The 14,377-nt window shown below is 43.4% G+C and overlaps 4 non-coding genes across 4 annotated transcripts; 2 read left to right on the forward strand and 2 right to left on the reverse strand.

Annotated features, from left to right (window-relative positions):
• Positions 1-2,127: 2,127 nt before the first annotated feature.
• TRNAL-UAA (transfer RNA leucine (anticodon UAA)) lies at positions 2,128-2,210 on the forward strand. Its single transcript has one exon. It is a non-coding gene; the product is annotated as a tRNA-Leu (tRNA).
• Positions 2,211-2,499: 289 nt separating this feature from the next.
• On the reverse strand, positions 2,500-2,582 carry TRNAL-UAA (transfer RNA leucine (anticodon UAA)). The gene has a single exon. It is a non-coding gene; the product is annotated as a tRNA-Leu (tRNA).
• A 4,908-nt stretch (positions 2,583-7,490) lies between these two features.
• TRNAL-UAA (transfer RNA leucine (anticodon UAA)) lies at positions 7,491-7,573 on the forward strand. Its single transcript has one exon. It is a non-coding gene; the product is annotated as a tRNA-Leu (tRNA).
• A 294-nt stretch (positions 7,574-7,867) lies between these two features.
• Positions 7,868-7,950, reverse strand: TRNAL-UAA (transfer RNA leucine (anticodon UAA)). The gene has a single exon. It is a non-coding gene; the product is annotated as a tRNA-Leu (tRNA).
• Between the last annotated feature and the right edge of the window lie 6,427 nt (positions 7,951-14,377).

Below are 14,377 nucleotides of genomic sequence, written 5' to 3' on the forward strand. Positions count from 1 at the left end.
CCAAAGGCAAGAACAACCCCATATATGGCAACTTTTTACTTTTTACACTACCCTCACACGAGTTTCCTTTTTCCTTACCTGGCTCTGCCTTAGAAGCCTCCTCACCACTTGCCTCTGACTTACCATCATTGACTCCGACTTTTTTGTTCACAGCCCCCCCAAATGGACATTGTCTGCATCTTTAACTGCTTCATTATTTGCATCATCTTTCCCACTCAATCTACCCAAACTTCCTTATGCTAACGCAAAAGGGTATTACCCACTGTTACAGACACCAAACACACTACCTTCATGCTTAACTCTTCACACCCCATAGCCACAGCAGCCTGTGTCTCACCTTTTTTGAATGAAACCACTTGCAGGTACCTGATTATTCGTCTTGACTTTCCGATTACGCTGCACCATCAAAGGGGGCAAATCCTGAAATACACCAAAACTCTTTCCTCTGTTAGAACAGCTCACCTAATTTCTTTGCTGCATCTCCTTCCCCGCAGTCTCATCCCCATGCTCACAATTCACCCCCTCCTTAGTCTCCTGGTCGTCATCGTAATCCATCAATTCATCATGCAAAATGAGCCCCAAAGCCAACGAGACAGCACCTTGGCTGATAGCTGGGATCTTGAAGCCGTGATTGTACCATAAATCAAATGATTCACCAGGCCACTCCCTTGTAATCGGGTTGATCGCTCTGGATGCAACCCTCTCTTATGACCGGCATTTTAAAGGTGCCCAGACCTTTACCGGCGTCTCCGCTGTTGTCTTATTTTTCATGACGTCCTTTGGCATGGCTCGTCCTCCTGAGCTGCGAAGCCCAAAGGAGCTGTCACACCCCAAAAATGATTCAGCCGCCCCAGGGTGTGCTTTCTTAAGCTCACCCCTGACAAAGCTATGCCCATCTTCCTGTAATTGCTGGACTCTATTGAAATTGACCTCACTTGTGTCAAAATTATAAACCACCTGTTGCTCCGAGACAAACACAAAGGGGCAGATTTAAGGAAAGTGGCTCTGCCGGTGCAGCGCCACGTTCCTTGCACCCCTTATCGCCCCTGTACCGCCACCATGTGTGAGCTATATATATAATAATACGGCGCACCATGGCACAGGGTAGGGGCATTAGCGTTATATTTTTTACGCTATTGATGTACTCTGCAAGAGTAGCGCCATCATTTTGGGACTAATCCTGCAGAGTACATAGGGGCCCATTATAAATAATGGTATTCCCCCTTTTAACGCCTCCTCTGAGTAGGCGTTGAAAGTGTAAAACAAATGGCGCAAGGAAATCTCTTAGATTGCCTTGCGCCATTTTTTCGGGCTCCCTAATGGGCGAACGCCCACCTTGTATAAATTATGCCTGACCCTTCCCCACCACACCGCTTCCTCTACTGCCAACTCTATGCCTCCCAGCCATTCCCGTGCAGTGCGGCAAACGAAGCGACCCACGCGGAGTCAAGAGTTCGCTCTTGGCTACAACACCAGCCCCAGAGACACCCTCCTCAAAAAGCAACCTGTCAGGTGAGGAACGAGCGTGCCCACTCTCTAACAAGGGAAAGCCGCCTTTGCACACATCATGCATATATTATGCATGATGTGGCGCAAAGTGTTAACAAGTTGGCGCAAACCTAGCTTGCGCCACCTTGTAAATATTTTGCTATGGTAGTGGCCTATGATCTTCACATTTGCGGCAAAATAAATTCTGCAAATGTAGCGCTAAGGGCCGCAAGGGCCTTGTAAATCTGTCCCAAAGTGTTTTAGATTGTGTGAAGTGTAGTTTTGAGTCTTGAAAAGGGGTTAGTGTGATATTTCTTAAGATTAACGTCAATTTGCAGACATATTTAATAGGACATGTGACAAAAACGGTGTGAAAAAAGCGCACCTTTTTTCGTCCTACACGCTGATAATCTTAAACATGTTTGATAGGTATGGTTGTATTTTTTTTTTTATTAAGTACATGCACGTTTTATAGAGGAGAGGCATGACATTACCTTGTATTCCTGAAATGTGTTTTGCGTAACCTGATAAAATATATAGATATGAAAATATATATATATATAGAAAGCTCAATGTCACACAGTGAGCACTCTTGATATCTATAATAAGTGCCATGTTGTTGCCCTTTACTGCACAGGTACCAGGATGGCCGAGTGGTTAAGGCGTTGGACTTAAGCTCCAATGGACATGTGTCCACGTGGGTTCAAGCCCCACTCCTGGTAGAGAGATTTTGTAATTCCTTATGCACCAAATGGAAAGCATTAAGTCAGGTATCATAAACAAATAAGTCACCTATAATAAACGAAAAAGCATACTGTAATACAACCTGCAGCAAAAGGTTACTAAGTTTCAAAGAGAAATGTACAATACAAGGCGTTTACTTTTTTGGGGGTAGAAAAATACACGTTAATCCATATGAAGATATGTAGCTCTTATTTTAATAATAATCAGGAGCAACTGAAAAGTGCGTGAAATTGAAATGAACAGTGTCACGGGAGAGAAAAAATGATATACCAGGAGTGGGGCTCGAACCCACGCAGACACATGTCCATTGGATCTTAAGTCAAACGCCTTAACCACTCAGCCACCCTGGTCTACATAGTGCAGGTGTGCCTGCAATCATGATATAGTTGTTTTTCAGGAGAAGAATCATCTATACTATCAGCCCTCCCAACAGGAAAAGCAGAATTCAAAACCCCCAAAATATCCCTCAGCTTTTGCATGGAAATAGGATGCCATTGATCCAACCTGGATCCATCCTCCATCGCCCAGCCAGCAACAATTCTCCTACACATTTCTCCTTCCATGGTATCATAATCCCAAAAGTACTGACCAAAAAATGTAATACCTGCCATCTTCCCTGTTATAGCCACAACCGCCAATCCTAGGTCAATATGTGTCATAATGAAGCGGACTCCATCCTCCCTCCTATACCGTGACATGTAAGGTCCCTCATACCTCCTCAATGCACCAGACTCAATAAATTCTGCCTAGGCCTTGCCATATGACCTCAAAGTAGATGGAGCAATGGACTGACGAATCAATTGTAACATCCTTAGATTCCCAGCTCCCAAAGGTCCACCGTCAAAGCCGTTTTAAGCAAATCTGCTCCCGGCACCAGTACACCGAATCTCTGCCACTGTGAACGACATAGCCCATCAGTGATATCATTATTCACACCTGGAACATACTGACCCTTAAACAAAATATTGAATTTCAGACAATGAAGCAAAAATAAACGCAACAACTTCAAAACTTTTTCATCTCGAGCCTTCTGTGAATTGACTAAATTAACAACTGTTTGGCTATCCACATTAAAAACCACTCGCCTGTTTGCTAAAAGGTTACCACACAACACTAAAGCAACCATCAAATGGAAAAAAACTCCAGAAACGAAATGCTATGGTGTGCCTCTCTCCAAGAATCCGGCCATGACTCAGCAGTCCAATCACCATCTCAGAAAACCAAACCATGGGCTCCTGAATCATCTGAAAAAATTTGAACTTGCCATTACCATTCATCCTCAACCGTCAACATGTTAACACCATTATTACTTTGCTGGAAAGAAACCAACATTCTGAAGTCAGCATTGATGACCTCTTTAAGCCGAATTCTGGGATGAGGTAAAACAGCACCTTTGACTGAAAAACCAAGGCACCTACAAAGAGCTCTACCAACTCTCACCACACGGCACGCAAACTTCCAAGAACCCAATAAGGCTTGCACCTGCTGTAACTCCAGCTTATCCGTGGAAACAGCCTCCTCCAACAGAGAAATCAACTTTTGCACTTATCCACCGGAAACCGTACCTCAGATTTCTCTGAGTTCAATATAGCAGGGCCTTCAGTCTTATCCGGAGCCAAAGGTACTTCCATCTCCTCCATACACTTCTGAAATTCAATTAACCCTTTTTTACATTCATTGGATCACTGCAAGCCCATCAGAAAAGAGTCACCGAGGTAGTTCGTGACATGCCCGAGCCCAGTCTTCTGTTGGAAAAACCACTGCAAAAAACAACTACAAGTTTCAAACAGGGAACAAGAAACAGAACAGCCCATTGGCAACATTATATCCACAAATATAGAATCCTCAGATTAAAGACCCAACAATGAAAAATCCTCAGGATGTACCGGCAATAGTCAAAAGACAGATTGAATGTCTAACTTTGCCATTTGTGCCTTCCTTCCACAAGCCCTTACCAACTTAATTGCCTCTTCCACTGATGTGCAATGCACTATGGAGTCTTCATGTGCAATTAAATCATTAACTGACTCCCCTGCAGCCCACGATAGATGATGAATCAATCTAAACTCACCTTGTTGTGTTTTAGGCTCAACACCCAGTGGTGAAATTGTTAAGTTATGAATCGGCCAGGTATCCCATAGACCCACCATTCTGCCAGCCTCCAATTCCGTCCTCAATTTCTTTCTCACCACTTCCGGATTCTCAACTGCAGATTTCAAATTTTTTCTCTGTCTTCTATGACCTTGATAACATAGCTTGAAACCCTCAAGAAAACTCTAGTACAGTAACTTGGCCTCCTCACGCCTCGGATAAAACTGCAACCAATAAAACAAAATATCAAATTTATTAGGAGAAGGGCCCTTTTCCCACCATCTGCTGCATCCGACCCCTTCCCCTATCACCACCTCTACCTGCATTAGCCTTCCATCCCCATTGCATCCCTCCAAAACATTGCACCAATGGATGTTTGCCCCTGCAATTGGAGCAATTGTGCATGAACTTGCACTGGAGTCGTGTGCATGACCCTCTGTTGAAGGACCAACAAGATCCATTCTGTGGGAACTGAGCTCTCGTGAAACTACCCACCCTAGATTGGTTGGGATGCCCCTGACAGGGCTTGTAAGGAACCAGAAGACCACTAGCTGTGTGTAACGCTGAGGCATTCTTGGAAGTACACAACCATTGCATCCAAAGCTCATTATAAATATCTCACCATTCTTTAGCTGGAAATAATGCCATATGGGCTCTAAGTTCTTCATTATATCTAAAACATCCAAAACCACCATAGTCTATTTGAGCCCACCTAAAAACGTCCATGTATTTTAATAGAGAAATACAATGCTCCGGATGCCTCTCACAATAAACGCTAGCAATGATTAAGAATACTGACATCCAATTCTCAAGGGTAGTGGGAACTTTCGGCCTCCTAGCTAATTCCCATTCCTCCTCCTTTGACCCTTCCTTAGCCCACACTTCTCTATGTAATAATTTAAAAACATCAACAAACTCACCTTTACAAATGTTCTCCTTCATGGCTTGGGTGAGATGCGCCCCCAAAGGCAAGAACAACCCCATATATGGCAACTTTTTACTTTTTACACTACCCTCACACGAGTTTCCTTTTTCCTTACCTGGCTCTGCCTTAGAAGCCTCCTCACCACTTGCCTCTGACTTACCATCATTGACTCCGACTTTTTTGTTCACAGCCCCCCCAAATGGACATTGTCTGCATCTTTAACTGCTTCATTATTTGCATCATCTTTCCCACTCAATCTACCCAAACTTCCTTATGCTAACGCAAAAGGGTATTACCCACTGTTACAGACACCAAACACACTACCTTCATGCTTAACTCTTCACACCCCATAGCCACAGCAGCCTGTGTCTCACCTTTTTTGAATGAAACCACTTGCAGGTACCTGATTATTCGTCTTGACTTTCCGATTACGCTGCACCATCAAAGGGGGCAAATCCTGAAATACACCAAAACTCTTTCCTCTGTTAGAACAGCTCACCTAATTTCTTTGCTGCATCTCCTTCCCCGCAGTCTCATCCCCATGCTCACAATTCACCCCCTCCTTAGTCTCCTGGTCGTCATCGTAATCCATCAATTCATCATGCAAAATGAGCCCCAAAGCCAACGAGACAGCACCTTGGCTGATAGCTGGGATCTTGAAGCCGTGATTGTACTATAAATCAAATGATTCACCAGGCCACTCCCTTGTAATCGGGTTGATCGCTCTGGATGCAACCCTCTCTTATGACCGGCATTTTAAAGGTGCCCAGACCTTTACCGGCGTCTCCGCTGTTGTCTTATTTTTCATGACGTCCTTTGGCATGGCTCGTCCTCCTGAGCTGCGAAGCCCAAAGGAGCTGTCACACCCCAAAAATGATTCAGCCGCCCCAGGGTGTGCTTTCTTAAGCTCACCCCTGACAAAGCTATGCCCATCTTCCTGTAATTGCTGGACTCTATTGAAATTGACCTCACTTGTGTCAAAATTATAAACCACCTGTTGCTCCGAGACAAACACAAAGGGGCAGATTTAAGGAAAGTGGCTCTGCCGGTGCAGCGCCACGTTCCTTGCACCCCTTATCGCCCCTGTACCGCCACCATGTGTGAGCTATATATATAATAATACGGCGCACCATGGCACAGGGTAGGGGCATTAGCGTTATATTTTTTACGCTATTGATGTACTCTGCAAGAGTAGCGCCATCATTTTGGGACTAATCCTGCAGAGTACATAGGGGCCCATTATAAATAATGGTATTCCCCCTTTTAACGCCTCCTCTGAGTAGGCGTTGAAAGTGTAAAACAAATGGCGCAAGGAAATCTCTTAGATTGCCTTGCGCCATTTTTTCGGGCTCCCTAATGGGCGAACGCCCACCTTGTATAAATTATGCCTGACCCTTCCCCACCACACCGCTTCCTCTACTGCCAACTCTATGCCTCCCAGCCATTCCCGTGCAGTGCGGCAAACGAAGCGACCCACGCGGAGTCAAGAGTTCGCTCTTGGCTACAACACCAGCCCCAGAGACACCATCCTCAAAAAGCAACCTGTCAGGTGAGGAACGAGCGTGCCCACTCTCTAACAAGGGAACGCCGCCTTTGCACACATCATGCATATATTATGCATGATGTGGCGCAAAGTGTTAACAAGTTGGCGCAAACCTAGCTTGCGCCACCTTGTAAATATTTTGCTATGGTAGTGGCCTATGATCTTCACATTTGCGGCAAAATAAATTCTGCAAATGTAGCGCTAAGGGCCGCAAGGGCCTTGTAAATCTGTCCCAAAGTGTTTTAGATTGTGTGAAGTGTAGTTTTGAGTCTTGAAAAGGGGTTAGTGTGATATTTCTTAAGATTCTGTCCCAAAGTGTTTTAGATTGTGTGAAGTGTAGTTTTGAGTCTTGAAAAGGGGTTAGTGTGATATTTCTTAAGATTAACGTCAATTTGCAGACATATTTAATAGGACATGTGACTAAAACGGTGTGAAAAAAGCGCACCTTTTTTCGTCCTACACGCTGATAATCTTAAACATGTTTGATAGGTATGGTTGTATTTTTTTTTTTATTAAGTACATGCATGTTTTATAGAGGAGAGGCATGACATTACCTTGTATTCCTGAAATGTGTTTTGCGTAACCTGATAAAAAATATAGATATGAAAATATATATATATATAGAAAGCTCAATGTCACACAGTGAGCACTCTTGATATCTATAATAAGTGCCATGTTGTTGCCCTTCCCTGGACAGGTACCAGGATGGCCGAGTGGTTAAGGCGTTGGACTTAAGATCCAATGGACATGTGTCCACGTGGGTTGAAGCCCCTCTCCTGGTAGAGAGATTTTGTAATTCCTTATGCACCAAATGGAAAGCATTAAGTCAGGTATCATAAACAAATAAGTCACCTATAATAAACGAAAAAGCATACTGTAATACAACCTGCAACAAAAGGTCACTAAGTTTCAAAGAGAAATGTACAATACAAGGCGTTTACTTTTTTGGGGGTAGAAAAATACACGTTAATCGATATGAAGATTTTATATGTAGCTCTTATTTTAATAATAATCAGGAGCAACTGAAAAGTGCGTGAAATTGAAATGAACAGTGTCACAGGAGAGAAAAAATGATATACCAGGAGTGGGGCTCGAACCCACACAGACACATGTCCATTGGATCTTAAGTCCAAAGCCTTAACCACTCAGCCACCCTGGTCTACATAGTGCAGGTGTGCCTGCAATCATGATATAGTTGTTTTTCAGGAGAAGAATCATCTATACTATCAGCCCTCCCAACAGGAAAAGCAGAATTCAAAACCCCCAAAATATCCCTCAGCTTTTGCATGGAAATAGGATGCCATTGATCCAACCTGGATCCATCCTCCATCGCCCAGCCAGCAACAATTCTCCTACACATTTCTCCTTCCATGGTATCATAATCCCAAAAGTACTTACCAAAAAATGTAATACCTGCCATCTTCCCTGTTATAGCCACCACCGCCAATCCTAGGTCAATATGTGTCATAATGAAGCGGACTCCATCCTCCCTCCTATACCGTGACATGTAAGGTCCCTCATACCTCCTCAATGCACCAGACTCAATAAATTCTGCCTAGGCCTTGCCATATGACCTCAAAGTAGATGGAGCAATGGACTGACGAATCATTTGTAACATCCTTAGATTCCCAGCTCCCAAAGGTCCACCGTCAAAGCCGTTTTAAGCAAATCTGCTCCCGGCACCAGTACACAGAATCTCTGCCACTGTGAACGAGATAGCCCATCAGTGATATCATTATTCACACCTGGAACATACTGACCCTTAAACAAAATATTGAATTTCAGACAATGAAGCAAAAATAAACGCAACAACTTCAAAACTTTTTCATCTCGAGCTGTCAAATGCACATATTTGCAGATACTTACAAATGCATTTACAAAGGAGTTTTTGACACGGAGAGCCGGAGTGAAAAATCAATGACCAAAGGTCTGTTTATTTTTGCTGCAGCAAAGAGGACAGGTTTACCACTGGCATCCCAGGCCCGAAGTAAAGTGTGCTAGCATAAAGCGTTTAACAGTGATATTTATACTCATACATCAAAGGATACATAAAATGTGTAAATAATGATATACGTCATACAGATATTTTAAGGAGTTAATCAGTTTCCACACACTGGTTCCATTCCCAGCTTTGTCCTTGCCTCCCTTCTGCAGCTGCCTGACTCCCCACATTCTTGAGACCCTTCAAAGGATTACGTGGTTCAAAGGTATAGATATCAGCCTTTCCCTCCCCAAAATACCACAGCCGAGGTCAGTTAGATATTTGAACACACAATTATAATGAGTACAGTGCCCCAGTTAGGGAAAGAAACCAGCTGCAAGCCTATGGCGTGGAACCAGGCTTATTTTACCTAAACAAATATACATAAGATAACATATGTGATAGACAGTGCGTTCAGAGACAACAAAAGCTCAAACTTACACGTGTAAAAGAAACGAAGCAATTCAAAATGGATTCTAACAATCGACCCTTTTTGAGTTTTTTTTTCTTCTGAACATAATCAACGTTTTGAATAGTTCTAAATTTCCTCATATATGTTGAATTTTACTCCTACTTCATTGAAATTTGCATTCATGGGGACATAAACAACCGATGGGTATGAGCAACCAGTATCTGTAGTGAGGACAGTGGGGTCAATAGCCATTAGGGAATTTATCTCTTCTCTCTGCATCATAGCTCGATTGGTTTCTAGTATTTTCACTGGCGGAAGTTTACACAATTTTAAACAGGAACAGAGAGCAGGTAAGCACTGTTCTAATAAACAACTTAATACAATAGCTATTATTATAAAAAGTATGTCTTTAAACAACCAGCCCCACCCCCCAAACCAAGACCATAACCATGATAAACTCCAATCGCCTCCTTCATATTGGCCCCCCTTTTCAAATACCTGTACTGCTTCTTTTATTTTCCCAATATCCAATTCTATCTCTGATGACTTGTTGACAAAATAACAGCACTTCTGCTGGTACTGATGTTGGATTAAAACACATACTCCTCCTTGTTGTACTGTAATCAAGTCTAGGGCAAGCCGATTTTGTATCGCCAATTGGGCTGCAGAGTTTATCTCTATCTGTATACTTCCTATGGCCTCCCTGGTGGCATTAAATGCAATGGCTAATTCAGCTGACATATTCATCATTGCCAGTTGTAAATCGAAAATTCCAAATCCTGGAATAAGAACATGTAATACTTGAAATACCCAGTTCTTTCGCTCCTCCAGTATGGGTGTCCCTCGTTTGTACCTATGTGCAAAACTCCCCATGTTAAGGGGCTGGGAAGATGATATATTTGATATCACAGTAATGTTGGGTGCCAAATATGCCAGTGAACATATCCCTTCCCAGTTTAGAGGTAGTACTTTATATGCAGTTCTTCCACATACGAAGTACATGCCTCCCTGGATTTGTGAATTTATAATGCTGTATTTTATTCGGGGCAATCCTACACCCTCTGGGGTGTCATGCTCAGAATTATTGCAATACTTGTAATCTTCCCAGATTGTATTTAGCAATGATACATTTGCCCAGGGTGCAACATATGAACATCTAGCCGTCCAGAGGGGGCCAAGGAAAACCCGGGACAATATTACAGGTGAATTTTTCCCATTTCTATCTTGTTCTCTGGAGGGATCATATAACAATCCTTCTGGATCTACCAGAATCTCATTTTCTCCCACAGTCAGGTTCCAATAATTTACAGTGTAATTTTGATGAGTCCCATTAATTAACGCTGTCCAATTTCTGTCTATTTTCTCCTCTCCTTCAAGATCCCAATTCCCTGTTTTTATATCAAATAACAAAGTGTAAACACACTGTTCAGGAGGGATCTTTCCCATGTATTTTGCCTCTGGGTTTTGCCCATAAAAATAGGTACCAAAACATATGGGAAACATTTTAAGTGTGGCATTCTCTCCAGGCATCGGGGAGAGCTTGTATTCTGCCTGGGTATTAGGAAGCACCGCACACCTAGGGTACCATTGATATTCTTGTTGGTCACATCTCCAAGTGGTATTTGGTACAAGACACACTTCCCCTCTTTCATATTCGCTTGGTGATACTGGTACTTCATAAAGGCCTATAGGATCCTCGGGGTGTCTAGACAAGTGCCGGCAAATCCAGCAGTCAGTGAGACTTAATGTCTCCGCTAATTTTCCATGAACCTTTATCAATGGATGTAAGGTAGGATTTTGCAACAATGATGCAACACCACTGGACGTTATACATATTAACATGAGGGTCACTAGGTACTTCATTATTGTTTTGTAGAAATAGTTATAAGGCCACTCTTCCCTATTCTCTAGAGGGATATTTGTCCTGCCAAATGGATATATTTTCATAATTTTATTGTGCTCTCCTCCTTGGTCCTACAACCTTTCTATGATACCGTTTTACTCGTCTCAACCGCCTATGTGTGTTCAAAAATATATCCACACAATTACCAAATATGTAAATGCAAAATATTGATATCACTATACTAATAATCATATACGTAGAGATACTGATAAGTAAATTTTACTTCAATGTTCACACCCAGTAGGGTTCAGCACCGCCGTGCTTTCCACTCTAGCAGTTAGGCTGCACTGGTTGGTCCATGAACAAGTTTTTTTTTTCAAATACAGGACAATAGATGTTGGCTTGATCCTAGGTCCCTTATCTTTTCCTTTTCGAGTTTTAACTCCTGGTGAGTCTCAACTCCCAGTGAGTAAGTCGCGATACTTCAAAGTTCGTCTTCAGTATAGTTTGTCAGTTTCGTTCAGTGTCTCAGCAAAAATGAGGGCGGAGGCCAGCAATTTTCAACCAGATCAGTGATGTGCTTGGGTATTAAACAGAAAAGGGCACCTTTTTTTTTTTTTTTACCGCTGGGACTACAAACCGCACCAACCCTAATGGCTGGCCGCTTCCGTAGAACTGGTACTTGTTTTTTTTTTTCGCCAGTCACAGAACTGTTAACTCCATTTACCCACTGCTTGAATAGCGTTGCACAAGCTGCATCCCACTATGCTTGTGTTCTTGTTGAGACAATTGTTCTGACCAATGTTCTGGTGTCGTTGCACAGGCTAGTCACCCGTGTTCCTGTTCATGCTGGAAATTTAGTCATCACAGTCATTTACAACCTCGTCGCCCAAAGTGTGCGTAACAACAGTGAGGATAGCTCGTTTTAATGCTGGTACATCAATGGCATCGGAAATGCCGGTGGCGGTGAAAGCGGGGAACTGTATTTCACGAAGGCAGGCGTGCCGTATTCTGCTGAGCAAAGGATTCCTTGGCCATTCAGAAGAGACCTCAGTTTGCAATTCCAAGCTAGGAGCTATCAGGGTGATGTAAATGTAGCTTTTCGTAGGGGTCACCACCTTACGCACCTTCAAAATTCTGTTCATTTGGATGGGCGAGGACGCAGGTTGTATCGATGAGTTTGTTGATCTTCAAACAGCAACTCTTCGTCACTGGGCTGCTGTGTCACCTCAGGAGCAGAAGTAGCACTTGAAACCTGTGGAGGTGTTTCCTGTCTCCCTACTTCTCTGTAATCAGGAGACAATGGTAATTCTGCTGTTAGAGTACTTTGTAGTGGAATTGGTGCACGCTTACAGTGGCTAGCATGTATCCAGTTTTTCCTTCCTTCCACTTTCACCGCTGTCTGTGTTGCAAGCAGTACCTGGGCTGGCCCCCGCCACCTGGGCTGAAGACTGTTGGTTCTTTGAAAATTCTTTGTCATAAGCCAATCCCCTGGCTTAAAAGGGTGACCAGGGCCTTCAAGAGGAGTCGGTAGGCTGGCCTTGACCTGTTGGTGGATCAAACGCAAATCTTTAGTCAATTGTTTACAGTAATCTACAAACAAAGGATATTGCACTTCAGAAAGCTTCTTTGGTCGTGGTACCCCCCAGATATTGGCTGGCCTCCCCATGACAACTTCATAGGGGGATAATCGTGACTTGCTACTGGCAGTCATCCTGATGGACATTAATGCTAGGGGCAAAGCATCTGGCCATTTTAAGTTGGTCTCAGCACAAATCTTAGCTATTTTGCTCTTCAAGGTGTAATTATACCTTTCTACAAGGCCCGCTGATTGTGGGTGATTTGCAGCATGAAATCGATGTTTGATGTTAAGGGCGGTACAGACCTTCTCCATTACCTCATTAGAAAAATGACTGCCATTGTCACTCCAGACTAATCGTGGCAAGGCGTATCTAGGAAAATATTCTTTTAGTAATATTTTGGCGGTAGAGAGGGCACCATTGTCTTTTAATGGGTAGGTCTCTATCCATTTTGAAAACATGCATACTACCACTAACACGTATTTCAGTTTGTTACACGGTTCCATGTGGATAAAATCCATCTGTATAGCTTCAAAGGGGAGATCAGGAGGGGCAAAGTGGCCAGGGGGCGTAGGGGTCCCTTTTCCTGCATTGTGCACTGCACACACCATACAACTTTTAACCAGGTTATTAGCAGCTTTGGATATCAGAGGATTACTCCAAACATGGTCCAAAGTTGTCTTGATGCCTTGGGCACTGATGTGTGCAGGACTGTGGGCCATAGTAACCATAGCGTGTACATAACAATTAGGTAACATCCATCTTCTTCTGTCTGTGTCATCTGTGTAACAACCCTCACTGTCTAGTCTACCGTTTTTCTCCCACTGTTCCCTTTCCTCTGCTGTTGCTTCTGCTTGAATATCTCTCACACACTGCATGGTATTTTCTAATACTTCGTACTGGGGCTCTCCCTTGATGCTACTCTCAACATATGCATTGTCAAATGGTGCTCGTGCTGTTGCTTTCGCTGTAGCATCTGCAAAAGCATTTCCTCGTCCTATATCATCAGTAATTTTTTTGTGGGCACTACAATTAATGATTGCGACCTGACGGGGCAGGCTGAGAGCAGTCAAAAGTGTCACAATCAAGTTGCCATGCTGAATGGTAGTGCCATGTGACGTGATAAAGCCTCTATTCGCCCAGAGTCGCCCAAAATTATGAGCTACTCCAAACGCATATTGGCTATCAGTGTAGATGTTAACACTAAGATGTTCACTTATTTCACAAGCTCTGGTGAGGGCAATTAATTCTGAAGCCTGTGCCGAATTTTGCGGGATTCTATGAGATTCACCCACTGTTTTGACTGTGGTGACGGCATAGGCTGCAGTGGTCGTACCATCTGGTAACTTGAAGCAAGACCCATCTACAAACAGCTCTCCCTGTGGGTCAGATAGGGGAGTGTCTGTTAAGTCTACCCGTCCCTTGGTTTCTTCCTCAGTGGCAAAAATGCAATTATGATCAAATTCCACATTGTCCTGAGGGAGGGGTAGTAACGTAGCTGGGTTCAAGACATTGCACCGCTTCAAAGTAATATTTGGACTGAACAATGTTAATTTGTAACCCGTTAGACGAGCACTGGTGAGGTGCTGCGTCTGTGTCTTGTTTAACAAAATATCAACGGCATGAGGAACCATCACAGTGAGCGGATTGCCACCAACAAACCCTTCACTTTGTTTCACCGCAGCTGCTGCAGAAGCCACTCCTCTAAGACAAGTAGGCAAAGCTTGCGCCACAGTGTCCAAGGTGGAAGAGAAGTATGCACAAGGGCGT

The sequence above is a fragment of the Pleurodeles waltl genome, chromosome 5, assembly GCF_031143425.1.
Source record: "Pleurodeles waltl isolate 20211129_DDA chromosome 5, aPleWal1.hap1.20221129, whole genome shotgun sequence".
Classification (NCBI taxonomy): domain Eukaryota; kingdom Metazoa; phylum Chordata; class Amphibia; order Caudata; family Salamandridae; genus Pleurodeles; species Pleurodeles waltl.